The sequence below is a fragment of the Notamacropus eugenii genome, chromosome 3, assembly GCF_028372415.1.
Source record: "Notamacropus eugenii isolate mMacEug1 chromosome 3, mMacEug1.pri_v2, whole genome shotgun sequence".
In the NCBI taxonomy this organism is placed as follows: Eukaryota; Metazoa; Chordata; class Mammalia; order Diprotodontia; family Macropodidae; genus Notamacropus; species Notamacropus eugenii.
In genome coordinates, this window is record NC_092874.1 from 79120633 (window position 1) to 79136754 (window position 16122).

The window sequence follows — 16122 nt, forward strand, 5'->3', positions numbered from 1 at the left end:
TGACTAGGAGGTTAGTGGTGTTTGCAAAATTAAGAAAAAAGCAGGGTTTGGGAGGGAGGGTAAGGATAACAAGTTCTGTTTTAGAGATGGTGAGTTTGAGATGCCATTGGGATATCCAGTTGGAGATGTCACTTTCCTAGGCTCTACAATAATTTTGATAGTGTGAGAAACCTTAATAATGGTAAAATTCACCAATTAAATAAACAAAGCATTAAGTGGAGAACAGAGTGTGGTTGTTACCATTATTACTAGTTTGATGAGGGGAAAGAAACTTTAGCTGTATCTGTATATGGAGTAATATTATGAAACTGGAGCTCAGGAGAGAGACAAGGACTGGATATATTATAGATCTAGGAGTCATCTGCTTAGGGATGATAATTGATTCCATGGGAGCTGATGAGATCACCTAGCCAAATGCTGTGGAAAGAGAAAAGAAGAAAACCTCAGACAGAGCCTTGGGGTTTTAGAATTTGAGTGTATGACACAGAGTAGGAACCAGACAAACTGAGGGAAGGGAAGGCAAAAAAGAGGAAAAACAGGAAGGAACAACATCACAGAAACCTAGAGAGGACAGAGTGTCCAGAGGCAAAGTATATGAACATAGGCATGCTTGTCACACTCCATTTCTGACCCACCAAAAAGGGTAATCATCCCTTGAATTACATTGCTATTTCTAAAGTCAAGGTTATCTTTCAAAGCGATCTAGAATATACATGTATCACATGTCATGGCTAACATCCAACAGCTTCCTGGTAAATGAGCACTGTGAGTTAGGCACAACAAGATATATTTACACACACACACACACACACACACACACGAGAACCTGTGGAATCAGTACACCACAATGAACCTGAGAGCAGGTGCTTTGGGAGTACCTATAGCAAAAGTACTAAAAAACTAAAAATACATCATTGAGAGATCAAACAGAATAATTCTGTGGAACTAAAAGAGAGTTTCCTAGATTGAGGTCTCTGCATCCTCTGTAATGTCATCCTTGTCAAGGAAGTTTTACTGCCCAAATGGATTAACCCTCAGTGGACTTATCTAGCCAGAACATGGATACCCTAATGGCGATGCTATGGATACAGCTAATGTTCATCCCCAGAGAAGTAACAGACCCTTATCTCCTGACTGTTCTGTTCTCCACTTAATACTTTGTTTATTTAATTGGTGGATTTTACTTTTATTAGGGTTTGTCAGAATATCAGAAGTTATTCTAGAGCCTATGAAAGTGATAAACTGATCATTCTCATTATTATTCTTTTAATTATTCTTTTATCATAGTAGTTCCCTAATTTGAACACTTATATAAATAAGCTCCACCTCTCTACTGAAATCACTCTCTCCACAATCACCAATAATTTTTTTTAAATGGTCAAATCCACTAATATCTCATCAGTTCTTATCTTACTTAACATTTCTGTAGCACTTCATACTTTTGATTCAACCTTTCCTTTTGGATGAGGATAGAGAGGTTGTATAGTGGAAAGAGTGCCAGGCCTGGAATCCGAGAGATGTGAGTTCAAATCGAGCCTCAGACACTTACTAGTTGGGTGACCCTAGGCAAGTCATTTAATTCTCCCTCAGTTTCCTCATCCATAAAATGAACTGGAGAAATAAATACCAAACCACTCCAATTTCTTTGCCAACAAAACCCCAAATGGGGTCATAAAGAGTCAGACAATTGAAATGACTGAAAAACAATGAACTCTTTCAGGATACTCTCTCCTTTGTTGACCTCTCAGTCCTTGGAATCTTGTCATTCTTTTCCTTTCTTGCTGCTCTCTACTTTTTCATTTGTCCGCTATCTCCCCTCAGGTGCTAAGTGTGGATGTTCCTCTAGACCCTTTCCTATGCTCTCCTCTTTCCTCTTGAGCATCGTTCCATTGGTGCTTTTATCTATTGACACAGAATTCAATTTCCCCCTCTATTCAGATGATGTCCAATCCATTCATAAGTATTTCTTAAGGGTCTGCGATGTGCCAGACACCGTTCTTAGTGCTAGAGAAGCAAAACCATGTGTCCAATCTCGTCAAGTCTCTGTGGATGTCTGCTTCCACATTTCCAGCTTCCTGATGGATGTGAACACCTAGATGTCAAGACTTAGCAAGCATTTATTAAATACTTATTACATGCCAGGGGCTGTGCTAGTTGCTAGGGATTTAAAGAAAGGAAAAAACCAGTTAGTGCTCTCAAGGAACTCACATTCTAATGGGGGGACCGATATGAAACTATCTATTCACAAATATGACATAGACAGGATGAATTGGAGGAAATCAACAGAGGGAAGGCACTGGCATTAAGGAGGAATGGTGAGGACCATCTATAGAAGGTGGGATCCCTGCTGGGACTTGAAGGAAATCAGGCAGAGGAGATGAAAAGGAAGAGAAATCCAGGCTTGGGGCACAGCCAGTGAAAAAGCCCCGAGAGCCCCTCAAAGCCTACAAGTTAAACTGTTTAACACACCCACACGATAAAATATCTGTTCCCCCAGACTTCCCTGTTTCTGTTGCTAAGACCACTATCCTCTCAGTTACCTACAGAGACTTCAGCAAGCATTGATGAAGAGCTGACTTTGTCCTGGGCACTCTTCCCGTCACTGGGGATGTGAAGAAGGCCAAAACTAGGTCCTTGCCCTCGACACGGTCACGTTCTAATGGAGGAGACAAGATGCAAACACCTCTACAACCAAGATGGGAACAGGAGGTGATTCTGGAGGAAAGACAGTAGCAGTGGGACAGACCTGGGAAAGGCCTCTTGCAGAAGGTGGGATCTGAGCTGCCAGGGAAGGCAGGAAATGGGGTAGAAGAATCACTAATATCTTTCAAAAGACAGCACATGTGCCATCTTCTTTCCTGACCACCCCTCGCCCCACCCCAAATTGTTACTGCTCTCTCCTCATTGGAATAATTTTTGTCTGGACATGGTGGTACATACCTTTAATCCCTCCTATTGGGGAAGCTGAGGCTTCTGGATAGTATGTGCTCAGAAATTCTGAGATACAGTAGGGGAAAGCTGATTGGGTATCCCAGATAAGTCTGACAACCATATGATGAGCTCCAGGAGTAGGGGCATCCAGGCTGCCTATGGAGAGGCAAAATCCTGGCCCAAGTCAGGAATAAAGTAAGTCAAAGCTATGTTAAGCCTGAGCGATGGTGTCAGGCCTATGAGTAGCCACCATACTCTGAGCAAACTAGGGAGATCCCAGTATCAAAAAAATAAAAGAAAAGAAAGGAAAGGAAAGGAAAAGGAAGTAAGGAAGGAAGGAAGGAAGGAAGGAAGGAAGGAAGGAAGGAAGGAAGGAAAAGGGCAGGGAAGGAAGAAGGGAGAAAGGGAGGAAGGAAAAGAAAAAGAAAGAGAAACTTTAGCAAAAGAAATAAAACTCTAGCACCAGTCAGCATTCCTGGGGACTTTGGGGAGCAGAGGGGCCTCCCAGGGCCCCCAAAATCATACCACCAGGGCAGTCACCTGCTCCAGCTATTTGTAAAGCCTACTCTGCCATCCATTACCCTCACAGGGATCACAGGGATAGTGGAGTTATTCCCACCCCAATTCCCCAAGTAATTTTAGGGACATGCCATATGTCACATCCTTTTGTCTGTGTAATGCCATGTGAACTGAAATAATGAGACATTCTGGAAACATGAAAAATGATGTTTTGCACTTATTTAGAACCTCTCTTCCTTTGAGAACTTTATAAACGTGAAATAATTAATTCTTGTAACATCCAGTGCAGGAGGTAAGTAAAACTGATGCAGAGATAAATTGACATTCTCAAGGACCCACTATTTTAGATTGGAGTTCCTTAATCCCAGTTGTCTGCTCTGCAGTAACTGGAGATTCACAAGAAGGTTCTTGTATAATTATACAAGGTTGCATAATTAAGACACTAATATCAAAATCAGAAAGCACTGTGGCAATGTGGGAGAATAGAGAGGAAAAAGGAGGAATGAGAACAGAAGAGATGAGGGTAAAAGGACCCCGTCCCAGACCCAGATGCTTAATTAGATAGATGCTTAATCAGAAACTTCTAAGTTCTAGTCCAGTGTTGCCAATACATAGTATGATTTTGCACAGATCTATTAAACTTTTTGCTCCTCAGTTTTCTAACCTTTAAAATTGGTATGCCTGTCTATTAAAGGTATTACAACAATAGATCATAATTTCCATATTATTTTTCCATAAGTATGGAAAACACCTTGGTACTAAAGCATTAGACAATTATGGAAAAAAGGCTTAAAATAAAAGATCTTGAGTAGCATCAGGAAAAGGAACTGGAATGTGATGATTCGAAATTGAATACAAACACATGTATCTAGTATGTGAACATATACATACACACCTATGTGATATATATGTCCATATATGTGCTGATATCTCTCAACAACTAACATATCTGCAGATTATATCATTGTGCAAACATTTGTTCTTAATCTGATGGTGTCTGTTCAATGGAATTTAGCAAACATCTTCTAATTTACTATTATGCACAAGGCACTATGCTAAGCATTGGGTATACAAAGACAAATACAAAACAGTACCTACACTCAGGGATCTTACTGTTCAATGGCAGATATAAGACACACAGATTGGTAAATATAAATTATGTACAAAATAATTTCCTCCCTCCCTCCCTCCCTTCCTCCCTCCCTCCCTTCCTTCCTCCCTCCCTCCCTCCCTCCCTTCCTCCCTCCCTTCCTCCCTCCCTCCCTCCCTCCCTTCCTCCCTTCCTTCCTTCCTTCCTTCCTTCCTCCCTCCCTCCCTTCCTTCCTCCCTCCCTCCCTCCCTCCCTCCCTTCCCTCCCTCCCTCCCTCCCTTCCTCCCTCCCTCCCTCCCTTCCCTCCCTCCCTCCCCCCTCCCTCCCTCCCTCCCTCCCTCCCTCCTTCCTCCCTCCCTCCCTCCCTTCCTTCCTTCCTCCCTCCCTTCCTTCCCTCCCTCCTTCCTTCCCTCCTTCCTTCCTTCCTTCCTTCCTTCCTTCCTTCCTTCCTCCCTCCCTCCCTCCCTTCCTTCCTTCCTCCCTCCCTTCCTTCCTTCCTTCCTCCCTCCCTTCCTTCCTTCCTTCCCTCCTTCCTTCCTTCCTTCCCTCCTTCCTTCCTTCCTCCCTCCCTCCCTTCCCTCCTTCCTCCCTTCCTTCCTTCCTTCCTCCCTCCCTCCCTTCCTTCCTTCCTTCCTTCCTTCCTTCCTTCCTTCCTTCCTTCCTTCCTTCCTTCCTTCCTTCCTTCCTTCCTTCCTTCCTTCCCCAGCTTCTGTGCTAAGTTCTCAGGATAGAAAGAATGCTGCCTTTCTTGGTTCTTGCAGTCAAGGAGCTTACATTCCAACGGAGATGACATGTAAATAACTTGATACATGTAAGATACAATCAGATTGGCTATAGCTTGTTTTGAACAAGGAATCTGTTCCAACACGTAGACATATTAAGGAACAACTTATCTTTTGAATTTGCTTTTTTGAGAGATCATCTGCAACAGATAACAGAACAATAAGCTATGCCCATCCACATCCGGTGTTCTACCACTTTCCTTCTGATTTCAGATAACCCTCTTTCCCCCACATCTCAATAACTCTGCAACCCTTCCAATATCCATTTCCAATAGCAAGGTATTGTGTCATATTTGTTGTAATATCTCCTGATGCAGTAGGACGTTTGGACAGGGGAGGGCTGGTCTACACCACTTTCACCCTTGGCCCCTCTCCCATCCCTTTTCTGCCTTGTTCACAGCATCTCTCCTCCCCATCCTGGATTTAAAGCCATCCTGCTGAGATCTCTCTCTTGCCCTATCTCCGCAGCTGGGACCCCATGGGAATGAGGGCAGCAGTCTAGCAACAGCTGGAGGCCATGGAAACCATTGTTTACTGTAGCGTTTATGTACAGCCAGTCCTCAGCATTCTAGTGCTTAACTTTCAAAACTTTAGGCATTACCATTGACTTTATTAGTAACCTCATTTTCACTTTCATGTTGGCAACTGTGTGTATTCACTGCTATGTATAGCAGAGAAAAAAATTGAAAGGGGAGACAGTCAAGTTTAGATTTACAAAAAGAGGAAAGTATTCATAAAAGTGTTTGTAAAAATTCGCTCCAGAATGTGCTAAAGTAACCTCTCACATGCTTGATGAGGGAATTGACAAAATGGAAAAGTGGCTAAGTCTGTGGCAAATGAGATGGTGGTCACCCCTACCCTCTCACCAGTGCTCATGTGCTCAACTGAGTGTCTACCTCCCATTCCAATGACTCCTGAGGTCCTCTGATGGGGATGGGGATGGGGGTGGGGTGGAAAGTGTGACACCACAAAGGCACTTGCTTTATCAATGGGAAATAGTTCAACCACAGAGTCAAAATTGAGATTAAAAATGACAGAAGCTGTCCTTTTCCCTTTTTAACCTGGGGTTCTTCTGACATCTGACCCTTTTCCTCCCATCCTGTCCAGAGTTACTTCTCCTCTCCCTTGCATTTTTGAGTTATTTCATTGTTACTGTGTTAGGAAAAATGCATATGATCAGAATTAATGTTTTGTTACAAAGAATTGTGTGCAGAAAAGTGTATTTTCAACAATTTGCTGCAAAAGATTACAGTTTCGGGTGATTACAGCAACCTAACCCCTTGTTTCTTATAGGTTCAGTGTGTCAGCATTCGAGTTTTTAACTTTTGGAATGTTTTCTAGGGAAATCACCCCCACAAAAGTTGAAGACTGACTATTTCTTAACCATTTAACATATATAAAACTGTGCTACCATTTTTATTAGATTCTCAATAAAACTAGGTGTTGGAAGTCAGGAAATTCTGAGTTCAAATTTGATCTCACATGCTTACTAGCTGTGTGAACTTAGACAAGTTTCTTAACCCCTATTTGCTTCAGTTCCTCCTCTGTAAAATGGGGACACACTGGAAAAGGAAATGGAAAACCATTCCAGGATCTTTGCCACAAAAACCCCATGAACTTTGTCCATGGGGTCACAGAGTCAGACACACAAACAACAACAATGAAAGAAAAGTATCACTAACTTAGTTTTTGAATGTTGTGTCCCTAACCCCATTTTCCCCATAAGCCCTGTGGTTTTTATTGAGAAATCTTGCATAACACAGTGTTTTTTGGCAATGCATATATGACATTAAGGCAGAACTGACTCTATATACAGAGTAGATGGAAGTCTTCTGCCACTGCAACCAAGAAAGGTCACCTACAGACATTGGGGTTTTAGCTGAGGTAGGGAAATTTAAAGCACAAATCAGGGGCAGAGCATCCCAGGAATGGGGTCAACCAGCACAAAAGCACAGAGATGGGAAATGAAGTGTCTTGTCTGAGGAATTACAAATAGGGTCAGATAGCTGGATCTTTGATTATGGGGAGAAGAAGGAAGTGGGAGACCACTAGAAGCTTTGAACCTTCTCTGTAATGTGGGTAACATGACAATCTAAATACATATCTACATGCTATAGAGAGTGGTATTTTCTAGAATTAAAAAAATAAGCTTCAAGTGTCCCTTAATGAGTCCCACTGTGAGCTGCCTAAAGGGGTAGGCTCAGAAGAGCAAAATGTCAAAATTTCAGTGTGAAAGTTTATTTATACCTCAAAAATCAGCAAGTACTGCAAATCAGGACTTGATTTATTATTTTGTTGATTTTCTAAATTTAAGAAAGTGATGGAAAAAAATGTTGATAATGTAGATGAAATTTAAGTGTGTCCTGTGAACTTTCCAAGTTTTGGTTGTTAAACATTTGTCAGCACACTCCCTGCTAGACCCCAGATAGTACCCTGTATTAATCCTAGTCCCTACTCCACCCTCTTCCCCCACCCCATTTTAGTACTACCTTTACTTATCATAAGCACCAAGTACTCTCTTGGCTGAGTTTCTTTTGTATGAATGGGATGGTGATTGGTAAAATCATTGCAGTAGGATTCACCAAGGCAGGGTCTGAGTCCCAGCTTCCCCACTCACTAGTTTGAACTGTGTGAACTCTGATTTATGCCTCTAAGTCTCAGTGTTCTCACATCCTAATAAAATAAAAGAATTGGTCTTGAGGATCTCTAATATTCTCCAAGAGTACAATGCTATGACTTTGATTCTATGGCAAACTTATTCCTTTTAAGGTGGTAAGGGATTAAATAGGCTTGTGGGAATATTTGCATTTTCAAAGAGTAATGAGTGGAGAAAGCAATAATTAACACAAAGGAATTCCACTAATAGTAGGATTTCAAACTCTATGGGATCATAGATTAAGACAGGAAGTAACCTCAGAGGCCTTCTGGTTCAACTCCCTCTTTTTATGGATGAGGAAACAGTTCTAGAAAGGATGAATGACTTGACCATGGTTATACAGAAGTGGCATTCTAGAACCATTGTACCATGCTGACTCCTTAGGAGCAAAAATTGGAGGTCTCACCAGCCACTCTCAAATCATACCAGATACACAATCCTCCATTTACTCATAAAAACAAACCTTTAGAAACAATTGATTGGGACAGTCTCTGCCACCACAATCTAATGTTGGCTCTCAACACAAGCATTGTGGATTTCTTTTTCTTTCACACCAACAAACTGTTTACCTTCACACCCTTTGAGTTTGGCCAAGAACCACCAAGGCAGGTTACTACTGTATCCTAACTAGAGTAAGAAAAATAGGTCCAAAAGTTTGCTCTCATTACTAGAGTTTCCCATTGAGAATGACTCTTGGATTTGTTTACTGTGACTGCAGAGGCCTGTGACTCTTAGTGGAATAATTTTGGTTATGGCCTCAACTATTAACAAATCCCAACCTGATGGCCAACTTTCTTTGCTATTACTGTGAATGACTTCCACTTGTGTCAGCAGTATTTAGAAAGGATCAATGAAGGTTTATGAAGAAAAAAGCCTTGTCATCTACTCCCAAATGGACTAAATTAATTAAACGGTGGGAGCCAAATCTATGACACTTTTATATATTCTTACTTTTTATGGATTGTCTGCTGACATTGATTAGAACAAAAAGATGAGCCTTTTTAAGTAGATTAGAATGGAGAATTTGAAACTGTTCTTTAGAACTTCACTTTCTCTATTCTCTCAGTGGGCTAGCAAAGATATGTCTCCTGCAAAAACTGGGGTACCTTCCCACATGACTGAAAGACTGTGAGATTGGAGTTGGAGGTTGGGTTGATTTCTATGCCTATGGGCTCCAACTCTCCAAAACATCTGTGCTTTCCCTCTTGTGTATACGCTCTCCATCAATTCAAACAACAAGTCCTCCAAACCTTAGCAGATGCTTTCAAAGTTTTGTGGCCAAGTTCATTGCCTGGTGCCCAACTTTCTGGTGGCAAGCTTCTCCCAATTGAGCTAGGCCAGTCCCTGCTGAACCAAAGCTGGATCTATTGTTCAGTCCAGTAGTGAAAGTTTTCCATTTCATTAAAATCTTCCAGAGCTTGCATTTAGCCAATGTAGCTTTTGAAAACCCAGATGCTATGATGAGGCATCCAATTAGCATTGCAGTGGAAGTGGTTTTATTTTTTCAGTAAACACTCATTAATGGTCTACTATGTGCAGGATTTGCCAATAGGCAGCTAAGTGGCACAATAGATAGAATGCTGAAGTTGGACTTATGAAGACCTGAGTCAAATCCTGCTCAGATATTTATTAGTTGTGTGATTCTAGGAAAGTCACTTTCCCTCTCTCAGCCTCAGTTTCCTCATCTGTAAAGAAAGCAGAAATAATAAGGTATATCTCACAGGGTTATTTTGAGGATCAAATGAAGTAGCATATGTTAAGCGCTTGGTAAATCTGAAAGCATTGTATAAATATTGTTATAATGATGATGAACAGCAGTCATTGCAGAGAAGATGAAAGTCCAGTAGGGAAGACATGTTTGGGAATGGAGCCTTTGCACTGTGCCTGTTATATCACACCAGCACAGAGACCACCTTACTCAACCTGTCCATGAAACTGCTCCTGCATCCCCTAATTAAGGAACTTGGGAAGAGTCCAAGGAAGCTCTAGGATGAATCTGATGGACTCAGTTGCTGATTGAACCAGTTTCTGCCATAGCTAGAATGTAGCGAACATGTGAGTTCTCATTATATAGACAAGTAACCTGATTATTTTCCATTTTCATCTATATTATTATTTCCTTAAGAGATGGATTTCCTTTTTTTAGAACATGTCTGTAGGATAATATACTTTGTCATGTCAGACTACAGGAAAGAATCTTTAACCTTTTTTGTATCATATACCTCTTGGCATTCTGGTAAAACATATGGACTACTTATTTAAATAATGTTTTTAAACACATCCAACAAAACACATTGGATTACAAAGGAAACCAAAGGTTAGTGAAAATAAAGATATATTTTTTTTCTTTTCGTGTTCATGGATCTCCTGATTCTAATAATACTTTGGTGGTCCTTGAACCCCACATTAAAAACCCCTGACCTAGAAGCAGGGACCAGGTGGCATCTCCTAATGATTATATTTACCCTGACCTCCTTTCCCCAGCTATAGGCAAATAATAGGAATCCCATAAATAAGCACATCTCTATTGTTTCCCCAATGTACTACCTTCTAAAAAAAAAAAATACTAGGCTCAGGAAGGAGCTATGCAAATCACATTCCTGGTGGCTTGAAAGTTATTCCCAGAAGCTCTACCTTCCTATTTCTATAAATATCACAGCACATCAGGTGGGAGAGATATGCTTCCACTCCTCGGGTAACTAAAAGTAGAATCTTGACATTTTCCCCATGTGGGGATACGAAATAATTTTTTTCCAATTCAGCATGCCACTCAGAACACTACATTGAAGGCTCTCATGTGGCAAAGAATCCTTCTCCCTCCTCTGGCATGCATCAAGATCTATTGCATTCATTATTCCGGATCTTCTAACAGGAGATTTCAGACCATTCCCTTGTACCTGAGGTTTTTCAGTACTCTGAAGCATTTGGCACTTTCATTTACAGTTGGGCAGATTATATAGAGACTGGGAAAACATATACAATGCAAAGCCTCCACAGTCACAGCAGAGTCAAAATATAGAGGCAAACGTGGGGCAAACCATCAGCACAATTCACAGATCTCCTGCTCAGGACACTGAGATAAAAGCAATAGAAATAAACAGTTTCAACTCTCATCTCATTCATCTTCCAGACCAGGATATCGGGCTGCTTTTTAGCAAGATGATTTTTTAATTTAACTCTGCCTGACTCACAGTCACAATAACAGTATATCAGATCCCTGACCAAAATCTCTGAGTCAGTTGAAGAGGGACAGAGCTCATAAATCTACGTTTGTATTAATATTCTTTAAGCTCTCTGAGGTGTCCTAGATAGCTCGAATCCTCCCTACAGTCTTCATTCTCAGGGATCTTTTGTTCTCAAGCAAGGATTTTAAAGCTGGTGTCAGTGAACTTGTTTAATATGCAAATGCACACACACACATATCCATATATATTTACATAGAATATATGTATGGATACATATACATACATGTGATATGTATGTATATGCTGTATATACATGCACACATTTTATATAGTATTCGTATTTATATTTATTCTATATTATAATTTTTATTTTATTATATATTATGTATGTTTAGATATTTAATTTATTTACTTATATACTTACTATATTTATTTATATGGTATTACATCACAACTTTCCCCATCATGGTTTTGATATATTGTGGGTCAGCATAAGAAATTAAATGAGAATTTTAGGGAGTTTTGCAGAAGCTGCAGATGACATGCAAAGGCCAATAGACGACACAGAAAAAGTTTAGAAATTCAGAAATGCATAAAATATATGTATGATATTGTACAATATCAACATATTGTAGCTTTTACTACCATAATAATTCAAACTTCTTTTTTGATATGATTGGAGGGCCAAAAATGCTGACGTGGATTGTCTAGATCATGGGGGTGCTGTACCCTAACTCTTGCAATATAGAAGGGATAACTGTATATATATATACATATATATATATATTCAGGGTAACTAGATGGCACAGTGGATAGAGTGCTGGGCTTGGAGTCAGGAAGGTCAATCTTCCTGAGTTTAAATGTAGCCTCAGACACTTACTCACTGTGTGACCCTGGACAATTCACTTAACCCTGTTTGCCTCAGTTTCCTCATCTGTAAAATGAGCTGGAGAAGGAAATGGTGAATCTTTGCCAAGAAAACCTTAAATGGAGTCATGAAGAATCAGACATGATTAAAATGACAAAACAACCACACATATATATTTATATACGGTACATGTATATTTAGGTACACCTATAGAAACTGTATTTGAATATATTTGGATTCATTTTTAATCCTATATATTTTATTTCATACATTAACAAAACATTTTTCTAAGATAAAGTCCAGAGGCTTGTCAGACATAGATTTGGCAAAAGACATGAAGAAGGTTGAAGAATCCCTTTTCCAAAGAGATAACAGAAGCATTCACTGCCTCGACTGTTTGGGTGATGTGCTGTCCTAGTTTCTACAGGATGCCGCAGAACTGGTTGGGAAGTTCAAAGTTCCCATCAATCACTTGCTGCATATACATGACATCAAACAAGTGGTCTGTTTCCCACTTCCAATATGCACACATACATGTACACATGTCACCAACAGATCATGGGGCTACCTTAATTGACTGCTCATTTTGGCACCAAAGCCTTTGAAGGAGAGATCCACTCTTCACCTTTAGTTATAAATGTTTTGATCTTGAAAAGAATTTCCCACAGTATAAAACCTGCTGTGTGTCAGATACCTATGCCCATCCTGACCTATCTTTACCATTTCTTTAGCTTTGGACAAGCTAGCTAAACAGTGTCTTGAGGCCAAATAGTATATAGAATCACAAAATCTTGGAATAGAAAATAACTTTAAAACCCCTCTAATAAAATTCCTATTTTTTATAGCAGTCTCCTCAAACAAATCCCCAGCAAGTTGTCATCTACCATCTGCCTGAAAACCTTGAATGGGGGGTAAGCCATGACCTCATGAGATAATCCATTGTATTTTGGACAGCTCTATTGATAGGAAACACACCTGATTTAGCCTCTTTTCTACATCTTCTCCTTCCTCTGAGTTTCCCTGCTGGGGACAAACAAGGATCTAATCCTACCCTTCCAAGTGACAGCCCTTCAATTTCTTGCAGATGCTATCATGTTCTCCAAAATTTTCTCATTTCCAGGCTAATATGATGTGTTTACACAATACCAAAGAATGGATCTGTTTCTACATACATATCTTTCACTGACAGATTACTGAGCAAGCAATTGGCAAACTGTTTACAATCTGACTAGTTCCTAGATCATAAGATCGTATACTTTGAGCTAGGATGGAACTTAGAGGTTATTAAATCCAAATCTGTAAATACTTTACTGATAATTCAACTGAGGCTAAAAGATGTTAAATGCCTTGCCCAGGGTCACACAGTTGGTGTCTGAGGCAGGATTTGAACTCATACCTCTTCTGACTCCAGGCCTGTGCCACAGCATATCTTGAATCTGGACAAACAGGATCTAGATGACTGTGTTACAGACTGTCATATGCCCCTGTTGTATCCTTTGTTTTAACATTAATTTATTATAACATGTTACGTTTTCTGTGTTAGCTGTGACTTTTTAAAATGCAATGGAATTGGTACCATTCATTTGTGGGAGGGCATAAATAAACACCCCAGGTTCCTTCCACTAATCTTAAATATTCTCTAATTTCCATAGTTCTGTGAGAGTGAAGTGATCAAAGCATACCACGTTGGCTTCATAAAGGAAAACTTTGACAACTACATTTAGGGCTCAGATTCCATAAGAGCTTTACCTCTGCTCATCCTGGTATGTTCTGGTCTCCAGGAATGTCTCCTGGGGAAATAGCTCTTCTCAGCATCTGCCCTATCAGAACAGTCCTGTAGTGACCTGATGGGCTGTGACAACAACCTGCATGACTATGCACGTATTATTTGGAATTTCTGTTAAGCACACTACAGGACAAGCTTTAACTAGAATGTAACAGCATCATACTCACCAGGAACTCTTCTTCAAGTCACAAAAGACACAGAAAATCAACTAATGACAAGTTGAATTCAAGTGCTTGCTCATACCACAATACGATCCATTTTCTTTATTTGAACAAATGTTGTAAGAAGGACACAAAATAGACTACAAAACAAACTACACATTCTATCGCCCATAAAAAAGACCACAATACAATTTAAATAATCTGAATGTCTCCTTGTCTCTTTTAATTACTTCTGTGTCTTTAGGATAGATAAGTTTACAACTTTAATTTCAAAATGATTGAGACAATTGCTATTAGCAGCCACCTAAATCATTATGAAACAGAAGAAACACTGATAAAGGAATGAAGCTTTCTCCGAGCATACGGCTGACCAATAACAGATTTTTTTTTCCTTTTTGACAGGCAGTTGAACGTGAAGGGAGTGAATGAATACAACCACATTGTCAGTGGAAAGCTAAGCCAGCTCAGATGCAGAAGGAGCTACCAGTGCAGAAATGGCAAATCAAAGCACAGTTAGAAGACATCTTGACCAATAAATCTCTGCCAATCACTCAAAACCTCTATGTGATCTGTGGCCCAAGGGGCCCACCTTCACAAAGGACTTCTGCCCTGGATTCAAGTGGAGCTTAGATCCATCCTCCTGTGGGCCCCCAAACCCTAAATAAGGGAGTAGGACTTTCTTTGTCAGTGATGGCAAAGGATAGGGTACAGGAAACTCCTGAATGGGGAAATTATCTCTGCCAATGAAAGTCAGCACCTCCTCTGCAACTTAAAGACTCAGAGAAGTAAAGTCCTACATAAGTATCAGAGGCATGTCCTAAATCCAGGCTTTGAGGATATTTCTCTATCAGCCATGCCATGCTGCCTTTTAAGAATGGCAAAAAAGGGAACCGAATTCAGTGTGTCACTAAGGTGCACTGGTATTCTGAGTTTCACATAGTTTCTTCCCTTCACCCATTCTCCTTATTCTCACCAACTCAGTCAAAATTACACTAGCTTCCTTTCTTTTATTCCTAAGTACTTAAAATTTCTGACAGGTACACCATGCAATAAACTTCCCCAAGATTTGGTTGTTTCTTGCAGCTCAAGGATGAGGGAGACAATCTCAGGGTGACCTCCTGGGCTTCATGCAAGGCTTGCTCACCTCATCCCTTGTCTCTCCCCATCTCTGTCTGTTTCTCAGTATCTCTCTCTCTCTCTCTCTCTCTCTCTTCTCTCTCTCTCTCTCTCTCTCTCTCTCTCTCTCTCTCTCTCTCTCTCTCTCTCTCTCTTTCTCTCTGTGGACTTTCTCTTATCTATGTCATTCCTTTGCTTGTTACAGAGTATGAAGTTATTATAAATGTACAATTTGTTTAATACTATTTATCTTTGATTTAAGTATCTTTGAATACAGTCAAAGAACCCTAGAAATGTGACTTCCTCCTCAGGAACACTATTTTGGGAAAGACCTCTTCCATGTTTTACATAACCCGTGCCTGTATTCTTTCTCTCAAGACCTTCTCACTTTCCATTGCCCCTGCTTGGCTATTCTTTCTCTGTCTCTCTCTCCCACCCCACCCCTTGCCCCTGCCATCTTTCCCCTGCTTTCCAGATCCCTTCTTTGAGCTGTCTTCACTAGAATATGTCTTTGAGGGAAGGGTCTATCATGCTTGCCTATATTTATATCCCCATTTCTACATGTAGCATACCAAGAAGTACCTTTGCTCTCTTCTAACACTATGAAAGAACCAGTAGAGCACCCTCTGCGTGTGGTGTGTTGTTTGTCTCTGTCTCTCTCTCTTTCTCTGTCTCTCTCTTGTCATCTTTTATCCTCCCACACAAACATTTGAACATAGAATCATAGACTGAGAGCTAGAAGAAACCTCAGAGGCCATCTGTTTCATTTTGCAGGTAAGGAAAATGAGACATAGAGAAGTACGGTCACTTGCCCGAGGTCACAAGGTGATAAGTACACACTTTCTCCCCTTAACATAAATTTCCTCGATGAAGTCTTTTACTTTTATAGATATTCAAAGTTATTCCTTGGTTACATGTGTACTATTTATTTTTAATTCTCTGGAGACATATTCCATACCTCACTGACGCTCTGGTTTCAAAAAGGTGGGCTTTTGTTTCCACAGGAAGCTTGGGAAGCCATCATAGAA